Source organism: Chiloscyllium punctatum, chromosome 15 (assembly GCF_047496795.1).
Source record: "Chiloscyllium punctatum isolate Juve2018m chromosome 15, sChiPun1.3, whole genome shotgun sequence".
NCBI lineage: Eukaryota > Metazoa > Chordata > Chondrichthyes > Orectolobiformes > Hemiscylliidae > Chiloscyllium > Chiloscyllium punctatum.
Window position 1 is genome coordinate 4,199,438 of NC_092753.1, and position 26,353 is coordinate 4,225,790.

General features: G+C 44.0%; 1 protein-coding gene across 3 annotated transcripts in view; it reads left to right on the plus strand.

Annotated features, from left to right (window-relative positions):
- LOC140485990 (E3 ubiquitin-protein ligase Midline-1) overlaps positions 1 to 26,353 on the plus strand; it is a 353,278-nt gene that overhangs the window by 168,023 nt on the left and 158,902 nt on the right. Inside the window, exon 1 of one of the 3 annotated variants that reach the window (XM_072584489.1) lies at positions 7,357 to 7,641. The exons of the other annotated variants lie outside the window; for them this stretch is intronic. The gene's annotated coding sequence lies outside the window, so the exon portion shown is untranslated. Of the gene's footprint in view, positions 1 to 7,356; positions 7,642 to 26,353 lie in introns of those variants that run through there. 3 annotated transcript variants of the gene reach the window in all.

Consider the following 26,353-nt stretch of genomic DNA (forward strand, 5'->3'; position numbering starts at 1 on the left):
TTATTAACCAAAGATTTGAAGGGATATGGATCAATGAAGAATGTGTTTGGAGTTAGGTCATAGATCAGTTCTGCTTTCAGTGCATGATGGGGCAGCCTCAAGGGACTAAGTAGGCTGCTCCTCTTTCTATTTACAGTGCAAAATATTTAGATAGGTAGATTGGAATTTATAATGGAAATAGCTGATAGAAGAGTATCACCAAGTATTGGGGCAGCAAATGAATTTTGGCGATATAAGTTTTCAGTGCTGTGGATGTGGTGATCAGACCCATATAATGAGCAAACCATTCCCCAAACCTCTGAATTCCTTTAGTCCTTAGTACGTGCCAAGAATAGTTTATTTAACCTTGTGCTCCTAGGAGACCACAGTGCATGTAGCAGCTAATGTGAGTAAAGGGTCTATGCTCATATAAGGGGTAAAATGAAAACTAAAACCCTTCTGGCTCTACACTGTGGCAAGGCTGGGAACAGGGACCTGGCAGACTAGCAGGGAGACGTATGGATCAGCTACGAGATGACAGGGCAGTCAACCTGCACATATAAGGCCCCAGTTATGGCCAGCGTGGAGACCACCAAGTTCCCTTGAGGCGGTGTGTGTGCGACTGGCCAGGTGGAATTCAAGAGCAGACCCTGCTAGGACATGCCATAGTGATGGGCCAAATGTGATAGCCAGACACTCCCTGCTCCACAGCAGCTGCCTGCTGAAGCCCATCCAAAATTTACTTTGAAATCCATATCCCACACCAACCGTGGGCCACCTACGTGTTGAGGTGCCTTCTCGGTCTTGGACCTGCCTCAGTAGCTCCCACGTCCCGCAGTGTACTGCAGAAGCTTCAGCTTTCTGAAAGGGGCACAGGCATTGGGAGCTCACCCGTTGTTAGGAGTCAGTCCCTCTCTGGGCAAAATGCCACTCTCCACTCTCACCCCCTGTAAGCGTAGTGTTGGGGACCTTCATTTGTTTCCAATATCGGATTGTCAAAGGATGCAGGAACATCCTTCCCCTACTTAGAAGAAGGGAAAGGAGGTAGAGGCTATACCAGGGCAGAGGAAAATCATAGGCCTGACTTGAGATCGCCACCTAGTGATCACCTAGTGACACCTTTGGTATTGGGAAAGGTGGAAGGACATCTCAAGAGTTGCAAGTCCAGTGACAGGTTGACCCCACCTGAATGGCTGGGTTTTATGTAAATAAAAACTTGCTGACCCTCGCCCAGCTCTCAGCCAGGTTACCTGCCAGACTGGTGGGCGGGAATAGGGAATTAAAAATGAATGACAACCGATGGGGATCCCTGGGGTCGGTTTCCAGCAGGCAGTGGACAGAGGTCTGTGCAAGAGATGAGGGATCATGATCCATGGAGGTGGGGATTGGGGATGGCTGGGGCTAGTGAGACCTAACAATGTCTTGAGGGGCATGTGGGTGAGGAGGGGTAAGTGTGAAGTGGAGGAGGAGCACTCCTGCATGCCCTGACCAATTGGAAATGTTGTAAACACTACACTCAGCCATTTGATACCTCCAGCCATATAAATCCATGGGAATGGTGAGGAATGGGGGTGAAGGTCTGGGGTGGGGTTGGTGTCGCCAATGTTTGGATGTCAGATAAGCCTCCATTTGCCTCTTATATGATCCTTGCTGATGGCCTGATTTGATGTTATAAGTTTAAAAGGCCAAGAAGTCGTCAAGTCGAGATTGGGAGAGGGCGTTCTCACATGTTTCACCATTCCCACTGGGAAGTAGGGATGGTGGGGGAGGGGCGGGTGTGCAGGCAACACCGTAAAGCAGGACTCACATCTGCAAAATGAACAAAAGAAACTGGATTGATCTTGTCTGTTTCAAATGGCCCTTTTGTGCCAGTGGATGTTTTGACATGTGAAGGTTTTGCAAAAGCCCTCTGGTATTTTCCATCAACACTAACAGCACAGTGGGAATGTACTAGATGAGTTAATCATGTCAGATTGGAGCATAAACAAGACCTTGAAGCTATTTCCTCCATGAACCCAATCTGTTGAGCAAGAAAAGCTTTCCTCTGCAGAATCAGATAGCACTGGAATCCCAACTCTTACCCATTTAAGCCACAGTTCTTGTGGCTGATGTCTATGACCTAACCAACAAAACAGGATTGGAATTTAGGCTTCAGTGCTTCGATAATTAACCACACTAGAGTTCCAACTACTGACTGTGCCGAGATTGAAAATAACTTTCTAATGCACTATTTCAACATGAAGTCACTGTTCCTTATCTGGACTGTAAGAATCAGTCTCTCAACTGCATTGCTGTGCCAAGTGAGCGGGTCTTCAAAAGACAGGCACATTAAGGGGAACTGGGTTCACATACACAACAAACTGACCAAAGACTGCATCCCTGCAGGATATCATGTAGTCAAACTGATGCACTTTGATCAAACTAAATTATAGCTTCATGAATCAGTACAAATACAACAAATCAGTGTAATCTGACTAAATCTCTGCTAGAAATATTGTACTCCAGTATGAAACTGTGTCTGCGGGACCATACACCATTATGAATCAGAGTATGTGGGACTGTAGGCAATATTCTCCCATGGGATCAGGCTGGCCAGCATTTATTGGCCATCTCCTGTTGCCCTTGAGAAGGTGGGTGTGAGCTGTCTTCTTGAACCGCTCCAGTCCACCCACAATAGGTTGACCCACAATGCCCCTAGGGATGGAATTCCAGGCTGTTGACCCAGCGACAGTGAAGCAACGGTGATGTATTTCCAAATCAGGGTGTTGAGTGGCTTGGAAGGAAACCTGCAAGGTGGTGGTGCTGCCCTTGTCCCTCTGGATGGAAGTGGTGATAGGTGCTGTCTAAGGATCGTTGGTGAATTTCTGCAGTGCATGCTGTAGATGATGTACATTGCTGCTACTGAGAGTCGGTGTTGTGCAGGTTTGTATTCCAGTATGTGTGGACCTGTGCTCCAGTATGAATCAGGGAGTGTGGAAATGTACCCCAGAATGTAACAAGGAATGTGTGATTTTACTCATTGTGTGGAACTGTCCTCCAGTATCAGTCAGCATGTGTGACTGTACTCCAGTACGGATCAATAAGTATGTGACTGTACTTCAGTATGAATCAGGATGTGTGTGTCTACAATCCAGTATGTATGAGGGAGTGTGGGACTGGACTCCCGTATGAATCAGAGAATGTGGGGCTGTATTCCAGAATTAATTGCTGAGTGTGCAACTGTACTGCAGTAGGAATCAGGAAGTGTGTAACATTATTTCAGAATTTAACAAGGAGCATGTGACTGTACTCTAGAATGAATCAGGGAACATGTGACTGTACTCCAGTATGAATCAGGGAGTATGTGACCGTACTCCAGTGTGAATCAGGGAGTGTGTGACTGTACTCCAGTGGGAATCAGGGAGTGTGTGACTGTACTCCAGTATGGATCAGGGAGTATGTGACCGTACTCCAGTGTGAATCAGGGAGTGTGTGACTGTACTCCAGTGGGAATCAGGGAGTGTGTGACTGTACTCCAGTATGGATCAGGGAGTATGTGACCGTACTCCAGTGTGAATCAGGGAGTGTGTGACTGTACTCCAGTATGAATCAGGGAGTGTGTAACCGTACTCCAGTATGAATCAGGGAGTGTGTGACTGTACTCCAGTATGAATCAGGGAGTGTGTAACTATACTCCAGTATGAATCAGGGAGTGTGTGACTGTACTCCAGTGTGAATCAGGGAGTGTGTGACCGTACTCCAGTATGAATCAGGGAGTGTGTGACTGTACTCCAGTATGAATCAGGGAGTGTGTGACTGTACTCCAGTGTGAATCAGGGAGTGTGTGACTGTACTCCAGTATGAATCAGGGAGCGTGTGACTGTACTCCAGTATGAATCAGGGAGTGTGTGACTGTACTCCAGTGTGAATCAGGGAGTGTGTGACTGTACTCCAGTATGAATCAGGAAGTATGTGACTGTACTCCAGTATGAATCAGGGAGTGTGTGATTGTACTCCAGTGTGAATCAGGGAGTGTGTGACTGTACTCCAGTGTGAATCAGGAAGTATGTAACCGTACTCCAGTATGAATCAGGGAATGTGTGACTGTACTCCAGTATGAATCAGGGAGTGTGTGACTGTACTCCAGTATGAATCAGGAAGTATGTGACTGTACTCCAGTATGAATCAGGGAGTGTGTGACTGTACTCCAGTATGAATCAGGAAGTATGTGACTGTACTCCAGTGTGAATCAGGGAGTGTGTGACTGTACTCCAGTATGAATCAGGGAGTATGTAACCGTACTCCAGTATGAATCAGGGAGTGTGTGACTGTACTCCAGTATGAATCAGGGAGTGTGTAACCATACTCCAGTATGAATCAGGGAGTGTGTGACTGTACTCCAGTGTGAATCAGGGAGTGTGTAACCATACTCCAGTATGAATCAGGGAGTGTGTGACTGTACTCCAGTGTGAATCAGGGAGTGTGTGACTGTACTCCAGTATGAATCAGGGAGTATGTAACCGTACTCCAGTATGAATCAGGGAGTGTGTGACTGTACTCCAGTATGAATCAGGGAGTGTGTAACCATACTCCAGTATGAATCAGGGAGTGTGTGACCGTACTCCAGTGTGAATCAGAGAGTGTGTGACTGTACTCCAGTGTGAATCAGGGAGTGTGTGACCGTACTCCAGTATGAATCAGGGAGTGTGTGACTGTACTCCAGTATGAATCAGGGAGTGTGTGACCGTACTCCAGTATGAATCAGGGAGTGTGTGACTGTACTCCAGTATGAATCAGGGAGTGTGTGATTGTACTCCAGTGTGAATCAGGAAGTATGTGACCGTACTCCAGTGTGAATCAGGGAGGAGGTGACTGTACTCCAGTGGGAATCAGGGAGCTTGTGACCATACTTCAATATGAATCAGGGGATGTGTGACTGTACTCCAGTATGGATCAGGGAGTGTGTGACCATACTCCAGTATAGATCAGGGAGTGTGTGACTGTACTCCAGTGGGAATCAGGGAGTGTGTGACTGTACTCCAGTATGGATCAGGGAGTATGTGACCGTACTCCAGTGTGAATCAGGGAGTGTGTGACTGTACTCCAGTGTGAATCAGGGAGCTTGTGACTGTACTTCAATATGAATCATGGAGTGTGTGACTGTATTCCAGTGTGAATCAGGGAGTATGTGACTCTACTTGAGCATGAATAAAAGAGTGTGACTGAAGAAGGGCTTATGCCCGAAACGTCGATTCTCCTGCTTCTTGGATGCAGCCTGACCTGCTGCGTTTTTCCAGCAACACATTTTCAGCTCTGATCTCCAGCATCTGCAGTCCTCACTTTCTCCTAGAGTGTGACTGTACTCCAGTATGAATCTGGGAGTATGTGACTGTACTCCAGTATAATCTGGGAGTATGTGACTGTACTCCAGCGTGAATCAGGGAGCGTGTGACTGTACTCCAGTGTGAATGTGAGAATGTGTGATTGTACTCCAGTGTGAATCAGGGAGTATGTGTCTATACTCCAGTATGAATCAGGGAGTGTGTGACTGTACTCCAGTATGGATCAGGGAGTGTGTGACTGTACTCCAGTATGGATCAGGGAGTATGCAACTGTATTCCAGTGTGAATGAGGATTAGTGGAATCATACTGTCTTTGAATTGTTGCCTCTCAGATGGCAGTCCATATGTATCTGTAGTAATAGCTGTCATCTAGGGGGATCGGTGCCTATGGGATTATACCCAAACATGAATCCGTTATTTGCAGAAAAGTGGTAAAATGGGCAAGGAAATAAAAATATACTGAAGTGCCCTTTAAGCACTTTTCTGAATTCATTTCTTTTTTCAAAGGCACATTAGGAAAAGATTATTTATGTTGGTTATGTCAAAAGTGCTCACAGATTTTATAGGTCAAGGAGCAAACAACAGACTGGCAGTCTAGTGTGCAAATCAAGGGGTACGTTTGTCTTTGCAAATCTATAATTATTCCAGTGAGGAATTCTTCCTCTGACTGCACATTGCATCCACCTATCCAACTAGTTATTGGTCAGCCAAGTTACGCCGGTGATTCCTAATGATTACAACAACTAATATTCTGACTGACAGTGATCGCTCGCTCACCTCTGAGCATTGGTCCAAGTCTCGGCTCCAGAAACACCAGCACACAGACACTCTCAGTACTTTACCGAGGGTCTTCAGCAGTGCCACGCGTGCTGCAACATGGTTGAGACATTAAACCAAGGCACTATCATCCCACGCTGGTTGAACTACCCTATTCTCCCAGCCCAGAGAGAGGGATTGCAGTACCATCCAGGCGATTAGTATGGAGCAGCACAAAGTTTGAACAAAGAATGTGAGAAGCTGCTGCATCGCTGCCTGTCTGTGGGTGGAGGGATGGGAATGAACCCTGTCCCCCTGCACCAAGTTCTGTTTGATTGTGACTTCTCTGTGCACTGTGGATAATGGGTTTCTGAAGATGAAGCAGGTACGATTATTGTAATCATGTGGTGCTGTGGTCCAGCCCTCTGTCCTGTGTGAAAGCTTTGCCAGTTTGACGTTGCCTCCTTACTGAAGTGTTTTGCAGAGAATTGAATATAGCTGCTTAGCTGCAGCGAGAACATTCATTTCTCTAGTGTCCTCCATACAATTACTTATCCACCAGTGCACTTGGGGAACAGAAAAAGTTTATCTGGTGCTGAACTCAATCCTGTTTGTAGAAACCTGCTGGGCAAGAAGTATTTGCAAAGCCTCATACATTAGAAAGCTGTCTACACTTCCTAAATATTCCGCTCCCTTTAAAGTTCTTTAAAAGATCTGGAAAGGCACTACATTAATGCAAGTTTGTTCACCTCTTTTCAAGATGGAATGCGTATCCCAAATGCAAACTGCACTCGTGTTTTGTCTTTTTTTGTGTGTGAGTAGTGACTGCTTATAATTGTAAACGGCTGACTGGATTCATTTTGCAAGAGTGCGGTCGAGTTTTGTCTGTACAGCCCACCTGCTCTAACCATTTACCTGCTGAGTTTGAACGAGGGAGTTGAAGACAGGAAGAATACAGGAAAGCCCCATGTTACTCTTCCCAACAGACCTCCGCAGACATCCCAGCCCATGTTCATCACTTGACAGACAACCGCAGAACACAAAAGTTTTTCCACAGGCTCGTCTGGTTTTCTGTTCATTCTGGGGGATGCCTTTTGAAAGGCAGCTCAGCCAAAACTAAGGGGCACAGCAACTTAGCATATCCCCTCCTCTTTTGCTGGCTCGTGCCTTTGATCTCAGTGGCCCTTTATCTTGAAATACCTATAAAAAACCTTCCCGAGTCCGAGAGTCGAAAGCGAGCCTCCTCCCCTTGCCTCTGATTGGCGAGATTTAATCACAGCCTCTTCCAGCTCCCTGCGACTGAGCAGAGTCTGGGTTTCAAACGAAAAGAAGCGGCCAGAGATGTCCCCCTCCTCCTAACTTATTCTCCCAGCCCAGAGGGAGAGATTGCAGTACCATCCAGGCGATTTGTAGGGAGCAGTACAAAGTTTGCACAAAGAATGTGAGAAGCTGCTGCATCCCTGTCTGTCTGTGGGTGGAGGGAAGTGAATGGATTTAACCCTGGCCCCCTGCGCCAAGTTCTGTTTGATTGTGACAGCAGACTTCTCTGTGCACTGTGGATAATGGGTTTCTGAAGATGAAGCAGGTACGGTTATTGTAATCCAGTGGTGCTGTGGTTCAGCCCTCTGTCCTGTCTGAAAGCTTTGCAACTTCGATGTTGCCTCGTTACTTTTGCAGGGTGCTGGACATGTTTCTGCCGAACTGCAGCAAGTGAATGAAAGCACTGGCCTAAGTCTCTGTCAGTTAATTAGTGGGCGACCAGTAGGAAGTCTGGCAAGTTTTTTTTTGGTGTCTTGCGTTGTCTGGGCCCTTTGATCACTTGTGTGGCAAATAGACGTGGAGTGAATCCATGGCAACCTCTGCTCGTAGGTTGGTGGGAACAGAGAGGATTCTTCAGCAGGGACAAAGAGTAGTTTGTTAGCATACTTGATCTTAAACAGCAGTACAGAGCTGTGCAGTAGGTGAATCACTGTGCAATGCCTTCAGTGAAACTGTGCGTTTTTAAGGATTCTGGCTCACAAAGGCTTGAGTTATTTCTTTTTTTGTCAATATATTTCAGGAGCTGCCTAGGATCATAGACTTGTCATTTTAAACGTATAGGTTTCGAATCTCAGTACAGTCACAGTCAGGAAGTGAAGAGTTAACCATAGAGCAAGTGGCTCGAGCGTGTTGTCACGAATCAGAATATTGTGCCTGTGACTGTAAAGTTTTTTGCCCAGTTATTTGGAGCTGTGTTGGGCACCTTTCTTATTATTAGACAATTTAGTGACACTTGCTCTGATTGCAACGATCACTTGCTAGGCCCGTTCCTTTTTAAACTCGCTCAAACTTGAATGTAACCTGCAACCATTCAACTCAGCCATACCACTCCCTTCTCAGAAAATTAACCGTGATTTGTTTATAACCACAGATTTTAAAAAAAAGAGTCTGAATTGAACAGACTATTCGGCTATGACTTTTCTTCAAATTCAGTGGAATTAGACTGAGACTCCACCCGAGGGACCTTTTCTGTCCATTTGTTTCAGACTGTTATTCCAATTTTGTGCAATTCGTTAAAATCGTGGAGGGTGGGGGATGGATTCCTCGGTAATTGTGCAAGTTTCTTGTGTTTGGGAGTCAGGGCTGGAGCACTCTGATTTGTGTGTGATTCTCTTGGTGACCTGCAGAGGTCAGGCTGTGGATGAAGCAGCACTGAGTGAGCTTTCTCCTGCTTATCCCATCCCCCTCCATCCAAGACATACACCACACAGAAACTGTTTGGAGCATTATCTCTGTTGTTTGACGGGCAAGGGGTGTGGGAGAGGGGAAGAAACATGTCGAAAGAACTCGAGCGTACACTGATTTTTGAAGTTGAGGGAAGCAGATACACCTCGCAAAGTTTATATAAACTCTCAAAATATGATGGTTGCCCATGTGTATATTTCTTCACTCTTTCTGGAGAGGGTTAGATATATTTCTGAACTTATTCTTTGTTCAAATATTAGACTTGGTGATGAGCCCAGGGCTCTACCTCTGTGGGCCTGAATTCATCAGCTGTGGCTCAATTGGTCACAATTCCACTTCCCAGGGTCAGTATTGCTGTATCCAAACCTCCCCAGAGACCTGACTGTATAACCCCAGGCTGACACCCCCATGTTATCACTGAGGGGAACACTGCAATGTAAGAGGTGCCGTCTTTCTTTCAGTCGAGATGTCAAACCAAGGTTCTAGTTGCCTTCTCAGGTGGACTCCAGAATCTCCATGGTACTATTCATAGAGTCAGACAGCATGGAAACAGACCCTTTGGTCCAACCAGTCCATGCTAACCATAATCCCAAACTGAACTAGTCCCACCTGCCTGCTCCTGGCTCACATCCCTCCCAATCCTTCCTAATCATGGACTTATCCAAATGTCTTTTAAATTTTGTAACCATAACTGCATGCACCACTTCCTTTGGCAGTTCATTCCACACATGAACCGTCTTCTGTGTTTTTTTAAAAAAGCCCCTCATTGAACGTTTTTCTTTTTAACTTACAAATATGCCCCCTAGTCTCGAAATCCCCCACTTTGGGGGAAAAGCAAACTTTGCTATTCATCTTCTCTGTGCCCCTCACAATTTTATAAACCTCAATAAGGCCCGCCCCTCTTTCGAGTGAAAAGAGCCCCAGAGCAGGGTTCTGCCAGGGTCCTGGTCACTGTTTATTCTTTGACCACCATCACCAGCTGGTAATGATCAAAATGCTGTTTGTGGGAACTTGTTGTGCACTAAAATTGACGGCTCCTTTCCCCACCTCTTATAACCACGACTGCTCTTCAAAAGTACTTTGGAACATCCTGAGGCAGTGAAAGGTGCTGCACACATGCAAGTTCTTCGTAGATAGCTATCCTTGTCCATCCGTAGGTGTGTTGGTCGCTATGGTTGAGAAGCGGGGAAAGGTGATGAGACAAAAAATGAAGAATTGGCCACAGGCCACATGATATGGGTGGGCCTAAAAACAAAACTGATAGTTTATCTGAGTCAATGATCTTAACTGGGGGGGTGGTGCCGAAGGATAGGGTGGGGGCGGTGTGTAGAAGGGGCAGCAAGTGTTAAATACACTTGTCAACAAGAAGGGATTTAATACTGAGCCTTGATGAGTCCAGAATTAGTAACCCAGGACTGCAGGTTACCTTGATTTCATCTTGAGGCACCAAGACCTCAGTTCACTTGAGTGTTTCTGCTCACTTTTCTAAATACCTGCACTGTCTCCATTCCTACAGCACTGCCATCCACTCTCCTTTTCAGTCTCCCCTCCATCACCAATAATAGGCTTTGTCCCGGATGAAATGTTCTTTCAGGCCGAGCCCTTTTCCAAAACAAAATTCCTTTTACTTGGGGGAGCAATGAACAATTTACAAAAACTTTGCCCTTTTTTCTTTCTGGTGTCACAGTGGAGATTTCCTGCCTGGTTCCCATTCACAGGCACACAGTGGGAAAAGAATCGAGTCTGACACATTCTCAATGCCTCAGCCTGTTGAGTCTTGACACAAGTCAGCGACTGTCCTGGGTTTCCCTCCTTTTTGAGTGAAGGCCATGGGGTATTCACGGCAGGCTTAGTAGGACAATAGCCACAAGAGGAGATGGCCAACTACAGATATTGTAAAGAAATACGCGCACAGCCTTCGCAGGCTTTAAGCCATCTTCTGGATGAGTTGTTAAACTGGGGCCCTGTCTGCTATCTCAGGTGAATGTCAAAAATCCCACGGCAACATTTTAAAGATGAGCACCCAGTTTATCCCTGGCAGCCTGGTCAATATTTACTCCAAAGTCACTAAATACAGATGATCTGGTCATTATCACGTTGCTGTTTGTGGGGCCCTGCTGTGCATGAATGGTTGCCTCATTTCTTCATTAACAACAACGTTGGACATCATCTTGTGTATCTGCAACTATAAATCCAAGTCACGGACTGTACTGCGGAGTGAAAGGTGTCTAAAGGTCATAAACTAGGTCTATGTTTAGCTTTGACTTAACTGGAATTGTGGATACCTCTTCATTCTAAATGAAGATTTGGAAGCTTTCAAATGGTAGTACACCCCGTGTTCAGGCTAAAATGATTGTGAATTGAAAACTGTGACCCGGTTACAACATTTAAACGACATTTAGATGGGTACATGAATAGGAGAAAGCGAGGACTGCAGATGCTGGAGATCACATCGAAAAGTGTGGAGCTGGCAAAGCTCAGCGGACCAGGCCGCATCTGAGGAGTAGAAAAATCGATGTTTCGGGCATGAGCCCTACATCAGGAATAGGAAAGGTTAAGGGATATGGGCCTAATACAGGCAAATGGGACCAGTCTAATGATTGTCTTGGACTGAAGGGTCTGTTTCCATGCTGTAGGTCTCTGTGACTACACTACTAATGTGCAGTATCAACTTTAAGCACCTGGGACATCCTAAGGACAGACAAGGTGCTTTATAAGTGTGCCAGTCCTGCTCTTATTTCTTTCTCGGTCACACCTCCACTCACAGCCAGCTTCCCACAATTCCCAGGAACATTCCTCTTAACCCCTGACCCCTTTTCAGATCATGCTTCAACTGTACTTGATTCTGAGATTTTTGTTTTAATCGGTCAACTTCAAATTAAAATGGAATGATATTCCAACGCAGTCTCTGCTTTTTTTTTCCCCATCTAATTTTATTTCCCTCATGTGAGCTATGCTTCAGAATCTGCATTGCTAGATACTCAGGATGTACTGGACGGCACCAATTATTGTTTCTGGATGGCTGCCTTCATCACATCATATCCCTTCACCTGACCAGTGGAAGCAGCCCTATCTTTTCCAATGGACATCTCTCCTTTTCAGTGCAGATTTGTTCTTTTGGGGAGTGAGACTGAAAACTGACACCTCTGTCACTGGGACTGCAAACCATGGAGTGGGAGATTCATTTCAGTCTGATGCACCTGGATTTCACAGGCAGTGCCTGCATTGGGATAAGTCAATTTAATATGTTTTCATGTGCAAATTAAAGTGGAGGAGCCCTAGTGAGAGTCTCTCGGGGATCTGCCTTCTTTTCATTTAAATTCACAGGGGACTAGTATTTTAAGAGCAATGTTTTGAAAGTGACTTGACACTATCAAGTAGTATTGAAGAGGCGGGCAGGCTGCAGAAGGATTTAGGAGAGGGGGCAAAGAAGTGGCAGATGGAGTACAACGTTGGAAAGTGTGAGGTCATGCATTTTGGTCGGCAGAACAGAGAATACGGACTATTTTCTAGATGGGGAGAAAATTCAGAAATCTGAGGTGCAAAGGGACTTGGGCGTCCTAGTTCAGGATTCTGTTAAGATAAACTTGCAGGTTGAGTCGGTAGTTAGGAAGGCAATAAAATGTTGTTGTTCATCTCAAGAGGACTAGAATATAAAAGCAGGGATGCTCTTCTGGAGGTTTATAAGGCTCTGGTCAGAATACTGTGAGCAATTTTCGGCCCCATACCTCAGGAAGGATGTACTGGTCCTGGAGCAAGCCCAGAGGAGGTTCATGAGAATGATCCCAGGAATGAAAGCCTTAACTTTGAGCGCCTCTGTTCTGCCATTTGGTGACAATGCCAGAATTGGTGTGTGCACCAAGACATGGTCAGAAGCCACAGGCTTTACATTTTCCAACTGTCTCAGTCTCCCACCTTGACATGTTGGAGAAAATAGCTTTGATCCGGGTTAACAGGCCACAGGTAATGAGTTTGTTTCAAACTGAGGCCAAGTGGAAGCCTCTACCACCTGGGTAAGCATTGGCAATAGTGACCTCGCGCATTTCACTGGATGACATCCTCAAAGAGTCATGGAGTCGTACAGCACAGAACAGACCCTTCGGTCCAATTCGTCCATGCCGGCCAGATATCCTCAATTAATCTGGTCCCATTTGGCCCCTATCCCTCTAAACCCTTCCTATTCATATCCCCATCCAGATGCCTTTTAAATGTTGTAATTGTACCAGACTCTACCATTTCCTCTGGCAGCTCATTCTGTACATACTCCGCCCTCTGCATGAAAAAGTTGCTCCTTAAGTTCATTTTAAATCTTTCCCCTCTCTCTCACCTTAAACCTATGCCCTCTAGTTTTGGACTCCCCTACCTTGGGGGAAAAAGATGTTGGCAATTCACCCTATCCATGTCCCTCATGACTTTATAATTTCTGTAACTTCTCAACCTGTAATACTCTAGGGAAAATAGCCCTGGCCTATTCAGCCTCTCTCTATATCTCAAACCCTCCAACTCTGGCAACGCCTTGTGAATGTTTTCTTCACCCTTGCAAGTATAACAACATCTTTCCTACAGCAGGGAGACCAGACTTGAAAGCAGGCATTCCAAAAGTGCCCTAACCAGTGTCCTATACAGCCGCAACATGACCTCCCAGCTCCTATACTCAGTGCACTGACCAATAAAGGCAAGTGTACCAAACACACAGCTACTGGAGGTGGGGAAGGAAGTGGGGGGCGGGAGGGGAATGGTGCAGTTCGTGTTCTGGAATCACCAGACTTACCACAATCTTAAAACCATGAATCAGAAATTAAGCCAAAATAAATGTCAGGCTCCTCTCAGGAGATTCCTGTGCCTTTTTTGGTTTTAAAGGTTTGTGAAAAGTTTTCTGATACCCTGACTGTCAGTGCACACTGTAAATAATGATCATGTATCCAAAAGTACATTATCGTTGAAATTCCTTTGGCAGGTTGCTAGTCATCTGACTTGTCTAATCTAATTTAGGCATTAATAAAGTTTATGTGTTCCATATGTTATGTTCACAGCCCATCACAATATTAAGCAATAAACCTGTGGGGAATATTAAGATACATTTGAGGAGACCCGGTTGCCTCGGAGACAAAACAGTATTCAGCCAGAGGGCAGGCTCTAGTTAAAATTAATTACTCCATTTCTGGACCGGCAAAAGTCAGCTTTTATTGGATGTAAACAGGGACTAATGGAATATAAAATATAATTTCGAAGTCTGTAATCTGACATTGGCGCTGCTGGCTCAGTGATGTGTTTCCCATAGGGGTAGAGTGCTGGGAAACCCTGTTGGTTGGTTGATTGTTTGTACCTTACATGGCTGATATGAGAAGGAACAATGATATGCCATGGTTGACACCTCTCTGTCCATTGCTTCACTCATGCAGTTCATCCACTGACTATGTGCATGAGACCACACAGCAGTCACCCTCAGCTGTGTTTCTGAGATTGCCTTGTCACACAGTCACACAGAACTGCAATCTACCCTTCCTCAGCTTTCTTGACCGTCTGCAGCCATTGATGTGGCTAATGGCACCAACTTCCTCTAAAGCTTCTCCACTTCTGTCTGGCGGGTGGGGGTGGCATTGTAATACTTGATTAAGCTTGTCTGATCTTTTGACTGTGGATGAGGTTAGTAAGTAAAGAGTCTCTTGACTACAGGTAAAAATTTTAGGGAGAGTCTAGACTTCCTACTCCTAGCTAATGATGGCATATATATTGAAAGTTTTCAGAAGTTCTAGGATGTAGGGGTACATAGCTCTTTGAAGTTTGCATCACATATAGACATGGGGATTAAGAAAAGGGTTTGGCACATTTGCCTTCATTGCACAGTCCTTTGAGTATAGGAGTTGGGAAGTCATATTGAGTTTGTACAAGACACTGGTGAGGCTCTTCTGGAATATTGTGTCCAGTTATGGTTCCCCTGTTATAGGAAAGATATTATTAAGCGGATGAGGCTTCAGAAAAGACATAAAAGGGTGTTGCCAGGTATGGAAGGTTTGAGTTATAAAGAAAGGCTGGGACTTTTTTTCACTGGAAAGTAGGAGGTTAAGAGATGACCTTCTAAAGGTTTGTAAAATCATGAGGTGTATAGAACGTGTTAATGGTAGTTCTCTTTTCCCTAGGATGGGGATTTCAAAACTGAGGGCACATTTTTAAGGTGAGAGGAGAGGGATTTAAAAAAGACGAGGGGCAATTTTTTTACACAGAGGCTGTTTTGCATGTAGAATGAACTTTCTGGGGAAGTGGTGGATGCTGGTATAATATCAACGTTTCAAAAGATATTTGGATAAGTACATGAATAGGAAAGGTTTGGAGGGATATGGGCCAGGAGCAGGCAGGTGGGATTAGTTTAGTTTGGGATTGTTTGGTGTGGACAAAAGGATTTGGTTCTGTGCTATATGACTCAATGATTCTATAATGTAAATAGACTGTGTTTGAACTTAGAGCTATTTCTGCATTACTCTGAGATAAATAAAATAGACAGCAACTCCATTCTGTCATGAGAGGACTGTACTTGCATGGTACTCCTCTTGTGTCTCTTGCCAAAAAATCCATAGATTATCTGGTCATGGTCATACTGCTGTTTGTGGGGAACTTGCTGCAGACAAATTGGCTGCATCGTTTCCTACATTATAACAGTGACTGCACCACAAAAAGGCTGTGAAATGTTTTGCGATGTCCTATGGTGGGTCAGGAAACATGTTTTTTTAAAAAGTGTAAGTAATCTCTTCCCTTCTCTGACCCAACTCCTCCCCCACCCCACCCTAGCCCCCATTGCTCCTCAAGAGTGTAACTTTGATCCTCTCCCATTTATCATCTACATACTACCCCTCAGCGATGTCGTTGTTCTAAAATTACTCTATGGGTCTCATCCCTTCACATCTCCGTCATTTTCCTCAAGCCCTTTAGATCTCTGCTCCTCTCATTTCAGACCTCCTGTACAGCTCTGATTGTAATTACTCTGCCTTTGTTGGCCGCAGTTGAGAAGGTGTTAAGCACGGAGATCTCCTCATGAAATCTCTTTGCCCTCACTTCCCTTGTTTCATGCACGTTTACAATTGTACCTTTTTTTGGCTAAACTTTTACTCATCTGACCTAATATCTCCTTATGTAGCTCATATTGCCCCTGTGAAGTACCTTGGTAGACTTTAACACATTAAGTCACAAAGTCATTGGATGGTTAGAGTACAACAACAACTTATTGTCACTAGTATTTATGAAAATATAGTGAGATGCGGATATGTTGCTGTAATCTGGTGCCATTTCAGTTACAAAACAGGAGGAGGCCACTATGCTCATTCTTCCTGTGCTGACTTTCCAAAACAATAATTCACCTCGTGCCTTTCTCCTGCCTTCTCCCCATGCCATTCTCTCTTCTCAGGTAATCCAATTCCCTGTTGAATGCTTTTGACTGAACCTGCCTCCACCACATTCTCAGGCAGTGTTCTGTGGACCTGAACAAGGTTTCTCCTCATGCCGCCACTGCTTCTTAGACCAGTTACATTAAATCTGTGTCTGCTCGTTCTCAATTGTTCTGTCAGTGGGAACAGTTATTGCCCATCTATTCTGACGAGATCCTCATGATTTATAAAGGTTGTATAAATGCAGGCTGTTGCTGCTGCTATAGCTATGGTGTGCAAGATTAGTCCCTTCTCCCCCTCTTGTGGAAGGAGTGGGTGGGGGAAGGGTGTGGTATGATGTGCTTTTGGTCTCAACCCAGTGCTCATCCGAAGGACATGCAGATTCAGTGTCTGCTGCAGACACAGCTCCAAAATGTCCTTGGCAACTTCCTGACACTATTCATTTGAATGTGTGACAGATCAAACTGTCCATTCACTGAAACGAATCAGAGAATTACAGAGAACTCTTATTGAACTGACAGTTCATTAGTACAGAATCTTAAACGTAGGATGCTGTGTGGGAAAGGATGCTGAAGATGGTCTTGACTAAAGGCATTAAGGCCCCTTTTTAAAAAAAAAGTTCCGCCTCGGAGAAAGACTTGTACTACTCCTGACAGATTTGTTGGCTGAGGCGTAAAATGTCATAATTAATGTTGCAATGATGTCAACGCAGCTGCCAAAAGATACTCATGGGGTAATCAATTGCTCTTTCTCTATCAGTGAAATGTTTGTCATTTTTTTAGTGATCTGGGGGAATTAAGACTTGTGAGGTGGTTTTCTCAGCTCCTCCGGGCTGGTCGTTGTTCCCTCCCTCAGCACTGCCTTCCAATTCCCTGCTCGCTTTGCTCCCACGTTGCTGTCTGCTCCTGTTTTGATTCCACACGGAGCATCAGCAATTCTTCAGCCTGACCGCCATCGTAACTCAGCCCAGGATTCATCAGTCCCACAACTCTGCCTCAAGGTTTGCCCTATTCCCAGACAAAATTCGCTCCTCTACTGTGATCTCTCCAAGCCTCTAGCGAAGATCTCTACAGCTACAGTGGCTGTAGTCCTATCAACCCGTTGGACTGCTATCATATTAGCGAGAGATTGCAGGTTCAGAGGGAATTCATGGCTAACCAATTTGATTGAATTATTTTGAAGAAGTGACTAAGTGCGTAGATGAGTGCAGTGCAGCAGATGTAGCCTCTCTGGACTTAAGGTGTGTGACAAGGTTTTACATGACAGACTGATTAAGAAACAAAGGGCCCATGGGATTCTGGGTAATTTTGCAAACTGGATCCAAAATTGGCTTAGTGGCAGGAAAAAGGGAGTAATAGTCAAAGGGTTTTTTTGTGACTGGAAACCAGTGTTCAGTGAAGTAGCACAGAGTTCAGTGCAAGTTCCCTTGCTATTTGTTGTGTGTACATTAATGATCTAAATACGAATGTAGGAGGTATAATCAGTATGCTTACAGATGATATGGAAATTGGGGTGGCAGATAGCGAGGAAGAAAATCTTAAACTGCAGCATGACGTAGAAGGGTTGGTCAGATGGACTGAACAATGACAACTGGAATTTAATCTTGAAAATTGAGAGATGATACATTTTACGATGAGTAACAAGGCAAGGGAGTAAATATTGATTGGTAGGAGCCTAGAGAGTATAGAGGATCAGAGGGACCTTGATGTGCATGCCCGTAAGATATAGGAGCAAAATTAGGCTATTCGGCCCATCAAGCCTGCTCTACCATTTAATAATGGCTGATACATTTCCCAGCTCTATTCTCCCATCTTCTCCCTGTAACCTCTTGATCCCCTTACTAATCAAGAACCTTTGTTTTAAATGCACTCAATGACTCAATTAACCTCCACAGCCTTCTGTGATTAACCCTGGTCTCTCCACGTGGTGATTAGTTCTGCTTTCTAATAGTTTTGCTCCAACTGATGCGAAACTCACTGACCTGTAGCTACTTGGTTTGCCCCTACCTCCCTTCTGAATACTGGTATCACATTCGCCATCTTTAAGTCCTCTGGCACCCCACCTGTGGCCAGAGACGATTTGAACATTAATGTCAGAGCCACTGGTATCTCTGCTTTATGCCTCTCAGAGGAGCCTTGGATACATCTCATCTGAACCTGGGGAATTATCCACTTTCAAGTCTGCTAAAACCATCACCACCTCTTTCCTCTGAATGTTAAGTTGTTCAACCACATTATAGATCCCTGCCTATCTCTATTATGAACATAGATGTAAACTATTCATTTCAAATCTCAGCTATTACTGAAAATGAACCTTCCAGCTCAGTGAGCAAACCTACGTCCAGAAACTCAATCTGAGCTGCAATCTTCTCAAAACTCGTTTGACTATTACCCCAGCTACTTTCAGTTTGCCCTTCAAGAGTCCTGCTTTTTCTCTGGTTATTGACTCGCACCCCCCACCCCAGTATGTTCTATACTCTGTGGCATTCACGTTTTTGAACTTTTGACATCCTACTGTAACTGTCTTTTTTTCCTCATCCAGCCCTATCCATCGCTTGACATCCAGGCTTCTCTAGGCTTGTTAGTCCCTTCACATTCATGGGAGCACATTGGCCTTGCACTCAAACTATTACATTTTTTTGGGTGACTCCCACTGCTCTGATGTGGATTTGCCTGCAAGTCCCAGTCCACTTTGGCCAGATCATGTTTTATCGTATTAAAACTAGCCTTCACCCCCCACACACACTTTCACAACTGATTTATCTCTGGTCCAATTTTGTCCATAGTTATATTTTACTGAGTTATCATCACCAATGCCACAACTACCAGATTCCTGCCTTTGTTTCTCAACATTAGGTCTGGCACTGTCAGTTCTCTTGTAGGACTTGCTTTGTTCGAGCTTAAAGCTCTCCTGGACTCACTTTAAGAATTTCACTCACTAAACATTTCACATTTTGTTTATTCCAGTTAATATCGGGGAAGTTGAAATCCCCTCCTATTATCATCCTATTCTTTCACAATTGTCTGATATTTGCTGACTTACCTGTCTTTCTATCTCACCTTGCCTGGGGACTGTATAGTACACTCCTAGCAAAATGATTTCCCCTCTTATTTTGTTCTTAAATTCTCTCCATTTGGCCTAATTTGAGGCATAGGACATAGAACACGAGAGCACAATACAGGCCCTTTGGCCCTCAATGTTGTGCAGAGCATTTATCTTGATCTAAGATCAACCTAACCTACACACCCTTCAAATTGCATGTTTTAGGATATCAACCCTCCTCATCCCAGTAATTGACTCTTTGGCCAAGATTGTGGCACTCACCTCGTCTCTTACACCACCATCTTGTTATAAGAGCTTTTTACAGGGGAGTATTAGTTGCCAGTCCCGACTCTCCCTCAGCCATGTCTCCTTGATGGCAATGACATTCTCTACTCTCTGCCATTTCCACAAAAGAGTTGCCGGCTGTGTTACCCTGGAGTGTTGACTCTCCAATTGCCCCAACGTGGCAGATGTAGATCATTGGTCACCCAATACATTCCATTGCCAGCCTTTCACACCGAGTCATGTGACATGGGGCATGGGGGGGGGGGCAGGGTGTTGGCATTTGGGTGTTGGCTGAACCATCCCTTTCTTTGTCTGAACTTGAGAATATGGTGCTGGAAAAGCACAGCAGGTCAGGCAGCATCCAAGGAGCAGGAGAATTGATGTTTCGGGCATAAGCCCTGGACTCTGGTCTAACTAGATCAAACCATACACTGAGCAGCATCGTGTATGGAACGTCCAATGAGAAGCTATGAGCATGCAGCTTCACTGAGTTGATTTTTGCATATCCCTGACACAAGGGAAAATTGTTTTGTGTTGCGTGATTGTTGTCCTGCCACTTACTGGTTCTGCAGATAAATATACAAAAGATGGCAATTTTGGCATTTGCTTTTATTCTAGGCCCCTTGTTTATTGCCCATATTGAGTAGCCTTCAGAATGTGGTGATACCTCCCTTTTAATTTTCCCCTGAAGTCTGTGGTACGTGGCTCCTGACGTGTCAATTTTATGCTGCCAATTGCATCCCTTGAGTAAACGAGCAAAGTTCCAGCCAAGCCAGTGGTTGGAAGAGCACATTTTTACCACGTCATCCTTAACCCAGGCAAATTTACTTTCAGATTGTGAGTCTTGAGTCAGAAAGCGGAGATGTCCATGCAGAGAGCAGCGCGATTTTACAACATATAAAGATTTAATAGTTCTGCAGCTCCAGAACTATTTTGGAGGGAACAAAGAAACGTTATTGGATTGGAAAGATAATAGTTTGAAGTTTGCCTTCCAGAAGTTGGGTCAGAGCTGAGGCAAAGTTGTTTTTCAGGAATTTATTTGTGTTTGGGATGCAAGTAAAATTGGTCAGGAAATATTCAATTCCCATTGTGGTTGCCTTACAGGCATCAGGAGCATTCCACAGAATTATCCAGTGCTAACTCATAAATGACCAGGTTTAATGAATTAAATTTCACAATTTGTCAATGTGGGATTTGAACCTGTTGCAGCAGAGCCACTGGATTGAGTCCCTGAAGAAATTTGCTTGTGAACTCTCATGACTCTTCTTTAGCAATCTGTTCTTCTAATTTAAAAAAATCACTTATCCCATGTTTGTGCTTGGCAGGATCACAATGGGTAATAAATAATCATTTCATCAATTTGTATATTGAACCAAAGCAGAACTATGTTGTGATCTGCAGAATGCCGAGAGAAATGCTGAAACTGTAAAGGGCTTTGGATGAGACTAATCACTATCCCTCATAAACCCTTCTTTACATCATTAGATCTCGACTTGATTTCTATTTTAACAGAGAATCTTAATTATACAGTCATAGAGATGTACAGCATGGAAACAGACCCTTCGGTCCAACCCGTCTATGCCGACCAGATATCAAACCCGATCTAGTCCCATCTGCCAGCACCCGGCCCATATCCCTCCAAACCCTTCCTATTCATATACCCATCCAAATGCCTTTTAAATGCTGCAATTGTACCAGCCTCCACCACATCCTCTGGCAGCTCATTCCATACACGTACCACACTCTGTGGAAAAAAAGTTGCCCCCTGGTTTCTTTTATATCTTTCCCCTCTCACCCTAAACCTTTGCCCTCTAGTTCTGGACTCCCCGACCCCAAGGAAAAGACTTTGCCTATTTACCCTATCCATGTCCCTCATAATTTTGTAACCCTCTAAGGTCACCCCTCAGACTCTGACGCTCCAGGGAAAACAGCCCCAGCCTGTTCAGCCTCTCCTTGTAGCTCAAATCCTCCAACCTTGGCAACATCCTTGTAAATCTTTTCTGAACCCTTTCAAGTTTCACAACATCTTTCTGAAAGTGGCCTAACCAATGTCCTGTACAGCCGCAACATGACCTCCCAACTCCTGTACTCAATACTCTGACCAATAAAGGAAAGCATACCAAACGCCTTCTTCACTATCCTATCTACCTGTGACTCCACTTTCAATGAGCTATGAATCTGCACTCCAAGGTCTCTTTGTTCAACAACACTCCCTAGGACCTTACCATTAAGTGTATAAGTCCTGCTAAGATTTGCTTTCCCAAAATGCAGTATCTCTCATTTATCTGAATTAAACTCCATCTGCCACTTCTCAGCCCATTGGCCCATCTGGTCCAGATCCTGTTATAATCTGAGGTAACCCTCTTCGCTGTCCACTGCACCTCCAATTTTGGTGTCATCTGCAAACTTACTAACTATACCTCTTATGCTCACATTCAATTCATTTCTATAAATGACGAAAAGTTGTGGACCCAGCACCGATCCTTGTGGCACTCCACTGGTCACAGGCCTCCAGTCTGAAAAACAACTCTCCACCACCACCCTCTGTCTTCTACCTTTGAGTCAGTTCTGTATCCAAATGGTTAGTTCTCCCTGTATTCTGTGATTGTTTAGATATTGCTTTTTTTTAAAAATTCATTCATGCAATAAAGGTGTCGCTGGCTAGGCCAGCAGTGATTGCCCTTTGGTCAGTTAAGAGTCAACCACATTCCTGTCGGTCTGGAGTCTCATGAAGGCCAAACCAGGCAAGGATGGCTGTTTCCTTCCCTAAAGGACTTAAGTGAGCCCTGACAATCAGCAACAGGTTCATGGTCATCATCAGATTTTTAATTCCACATTTTTAATTGAATTCAAATTCTACCATCTGCCATGGCAGGATTCGAATCCAGGTCTCTGGAGTAACAGTTCAATGATAATATCACCAGGCCATCTCTTCCCCTGCTTGCAACTGGTCCATATGTAATGAAAAAGGAATAGGTGATCAAGGGGAGCACATGTTGTAATGATGGGTCTGAGAAGCTTTGGGCGGATTTCTGTCCACTAATCTATCTTAACACTATTATTCTAGATTCACAGAATTGCTATGTTGCAAAAAGTGGCTATTCAGCCTATTGGGTCTGCACTAGCTCTCTGAACATTTTTTAACGTTGTGACGAAGCAAGCTGCTTCTGTTTAATCATCCAGTGCCCTCCTTATACAGTGCAGCATGATCCAGACCCTAACTACTTGCCTCACCCCCACTTCTTTTGCAAAACGCTTTAAAACTATGTTCTCTGGCTTTTGATCTGTTTGCAATTGAAAACAGTTTTTCCCAATCTACTCCTGTCCGAACCCTTCATGATTCCATAAGCTTCAGTTGAAACTCTGTTCAGCCTTATTCTTTCCAAGGAAAATCATCCCAACTTTTCGAAATCTTTCCTCCTAACTGAGGTCTCATATTCCAGAACCATTCTTGTAAACCTCTGTGTTCATGTCCTGCCTAGATTATAGCAGCCAGTTACTGGGGAAGGATGTCCACACAAGGTCTTCAGCTGAAGATAAGCTCACTCCACTGCACTGTACAGGAGCTACCACATAGTGAGTTAGTTGATACTTAATTATAACAAAAATTTCATTCTCAATGCAACAAGTTCAGCAGTGGGGATGCTCACAGATGATTGCACAATTTTGAGCACAATTTGTGATGCTACATTCAAATGCAACAAGGTCTGGATAATATCACACCACACAAATGCCAGGTTATGTCCATCACCAATAAATAATCTAACCACTGCCCCTTGATCATCAATGATGTTACCATCACTGAATTCCCCCCCACTATTAAGATCCTGGGGATTACCATTGACCAGCAACTCAACTGGACTCAAAAACCTCACTTTGGCTACAAGAATAGGTCAGAGGCTAGGAATACTGTGGTAAGTAATTAACGTCCTGACTCTCCAAAACTTTTCCACTATCTACAAGGCACATGTGATGGAATACTCCCAATTGCCTGGATGGATACAGCTCCAATAACAATCAAAATGCAGTCCACTTGGTTGGCAACATATCCACAAGCATCCATTCCCTCCTCCACTGACATTCAGTTCACATTACTGCTGCTGCTGCTACCTAAAAGATGCACTGCAGAAATTCATCAAAGATCCTTAGACAGCACCTTCCAAACCCACAACCACTTCTATCTAGAAGGACCAGGGCAGCAGGGACATGGGAACACCATCACCTGCAAGTTCCCCTCCCAGCCCCCAACCAGGCATCCCAGCTCAGAGGTAATGACACTATCACTAAACCCCAAAAGTCCTGGTCAGGCCACTTTTAGAGAATTTTGCATGGTTTTGGGCCCATATCTCAGGAAGGATGTACTGTCCCTGTGTTCAGAGGAGACTGAGGAGAATGGTCCCACGAATGAATAGCTTAACATATGAGGAACGTTTGAGGACTCTGGGTCTACACTCAATGGAGTTTAGAAGGATGAGGAGGATGTAACTGAAGCTTACAGAATACTGAATGGCCTGGACAGAGTGGATGTTGGGAAGATGGTTCCATTGGTAGGACAGACTAGGACCCGAGGGCACAGCCTTCGAGTAAACAGAAGACCATTTAGAATCGAGATAGAGAGAAACTTCTTCAGCCAGAAAGTGGAATTCATTGCCACAGAAGGCTGTGGAGGTCAGGTCATTGAGAATGTTTAAAACTGAGATAGATAGGTTGTTGATTGTAAAGAGGATCAAGGGTTACAAGGAGAATGGGGTTGAGAAACTCATCAGGCATGATTGAATGGCGGAGCAGACTCAATGGGCTGAATGGCCTAAGTTCTGCTCCCCTGTCTTAATGTTTTATGGTCCTATAATCCTTCTCTTGACAGACAGAGCACATTTTTAGATTGTCAGTTAACTCTTTCAGGTGCAAACTGCCTTATACAACTGAATAAATAACACTATTCTATCTTGTACAAAGCAGCAGATTAAGGGGAATGAGAGGATTGCTACTTGTCAAGGGTTGAAGTCACTGGACTGTTTTCAGGATCAGTCAAATGATACTAAGCTCAACTTCTGTCTAAAGTGGGATTATTAGCACAGACTCGCTAGGCTTCAGCTCAGGAACAACCAACTTCCAGATCTGAGTGTTGTCGCTCAGTGATGTAATTTTAATACACTGTCAGTTGTGGCGAATCACTTACAGTTTTCACCGCAAGCAACTTGTCAGGAGTAGACTTCCAAATTTAAAAATCCCAAGAAGAATGTTAATTGCTGGAAGCTCAGCGGGATGCTACCCCAAGCCTATCATCTTGGAATACCGTCACCCCACATCCACCCTCGACAACATAATAACTTCCTTTTCCCCTAGGCAGGGAGCTACTTACAGACAGCAGTGATGGAGGTATGTTGAATTAGGTTCAGGCACAATTATATCATAAATAAAGTACAAACCAAAAACAAAATACCATCAGCAATGTTTGGAATGAGCAAGAATATTATTTTCAGAATAAATTTTAAATTTCATTGCAGCATTACTCTAGCCTTTAACACCTGTGAAACTAAAACTAACTTTTACATGTATTCTTTTGAGACATGAATGTAACAGCCAAGAGAGGATGTTCGTTCATTCTTAAATTCCTATCTTTGTGCAAACTGTTCTTGGAAGGATATTGCTTTTGATTAGATTCTCTGAAAGCAATCCTAGAGTACAGTAAGTCCTCAATAAATAATGTTGTTGCATTACTGAGATGCGTGACTTGAAATAATATTGAGCAAATTTAGAGTTTCCGTTGCAACTAATGTGATCATTATAGGTTAGTTCTTCAGACGGTTTTGCAATAGACCAAGAGCATTAAACGGCGTTGAAATACTGTCCATTCCTAAATTCCTACATTAATAAATGAAGCAACTGTTGAAATAATATTTAAAAAAATTAATGTTAATCAGAAATTTGAATAAGGACATGAATAGGAAAAGTTTGAAGAAGTATGAGCCAGGAGCAGGCAGGGGGACTAATTTAGTTTGGGATTATGTTCAGCATGGACTGGTTGGACCAAAGGGACTGTTTCCATGCTGTCTGACTATAACTATGTAAGGAAAAGAAGTTGCATTACTGAGTACCTTTCATGTCATCATAACATTTTAAAGTGTTTGACAATCTGTTAAGTATTGTTTAAGTGCAGTCCCTTTTATAATGTGGGAAAAGCAGCAACAGATTTGTTGCAAAGCAAGCTCTCTTTGGCAATAATAGCAATAAATGACCAGACAATCTGTTGTAGTAACATTGGTTGAGGGAGATATATTCGCCAGGACCAAAGAGGGATCTCCTCTGTTTTCCTGCACACAGTTTCACAGGATCTTTTACTCCAGCTGAGAGGACTGCCTCTGTGTAGTACCACCACACTCCAAAGGCATTGACAGGATGGTGTCCTGAGCTCACTGGAGTGGAGCTTGATCTTTTGACGTTGAGGTGAGAGTTGAATTGAATCGAATTGAATTGAATTTGTTGTCACGTGTACGGAGGCACAGTGAAAAGCTTTATCTTGCGAGCGATACAGGCAGATCAGAGTTAAATAACATAGCTAAGTAAATAATAAACAAACAGCAGCAAAAAACAAAACACAGGTACAGGAGAATGTTAAGAGTTTGTGAGTCCATTCAGTGGTCTACCAGAGTAATACCAATGTTACTGAGAAAAAATGAAATGCACCTTCTATTGAAACCATTCCTTATACTTTCAATCCACTTCCTAACAATAGATGGTGATATGGATTTTTAAAAAATGAAAATTACTAATAGATAGGAATTCATGGATGGTGTCATGGATTGTTTGAGATGTACAGCAGGCTGTTACCTTTCCAGTTCTTGGATTTGAATAGGATGTAGTGAT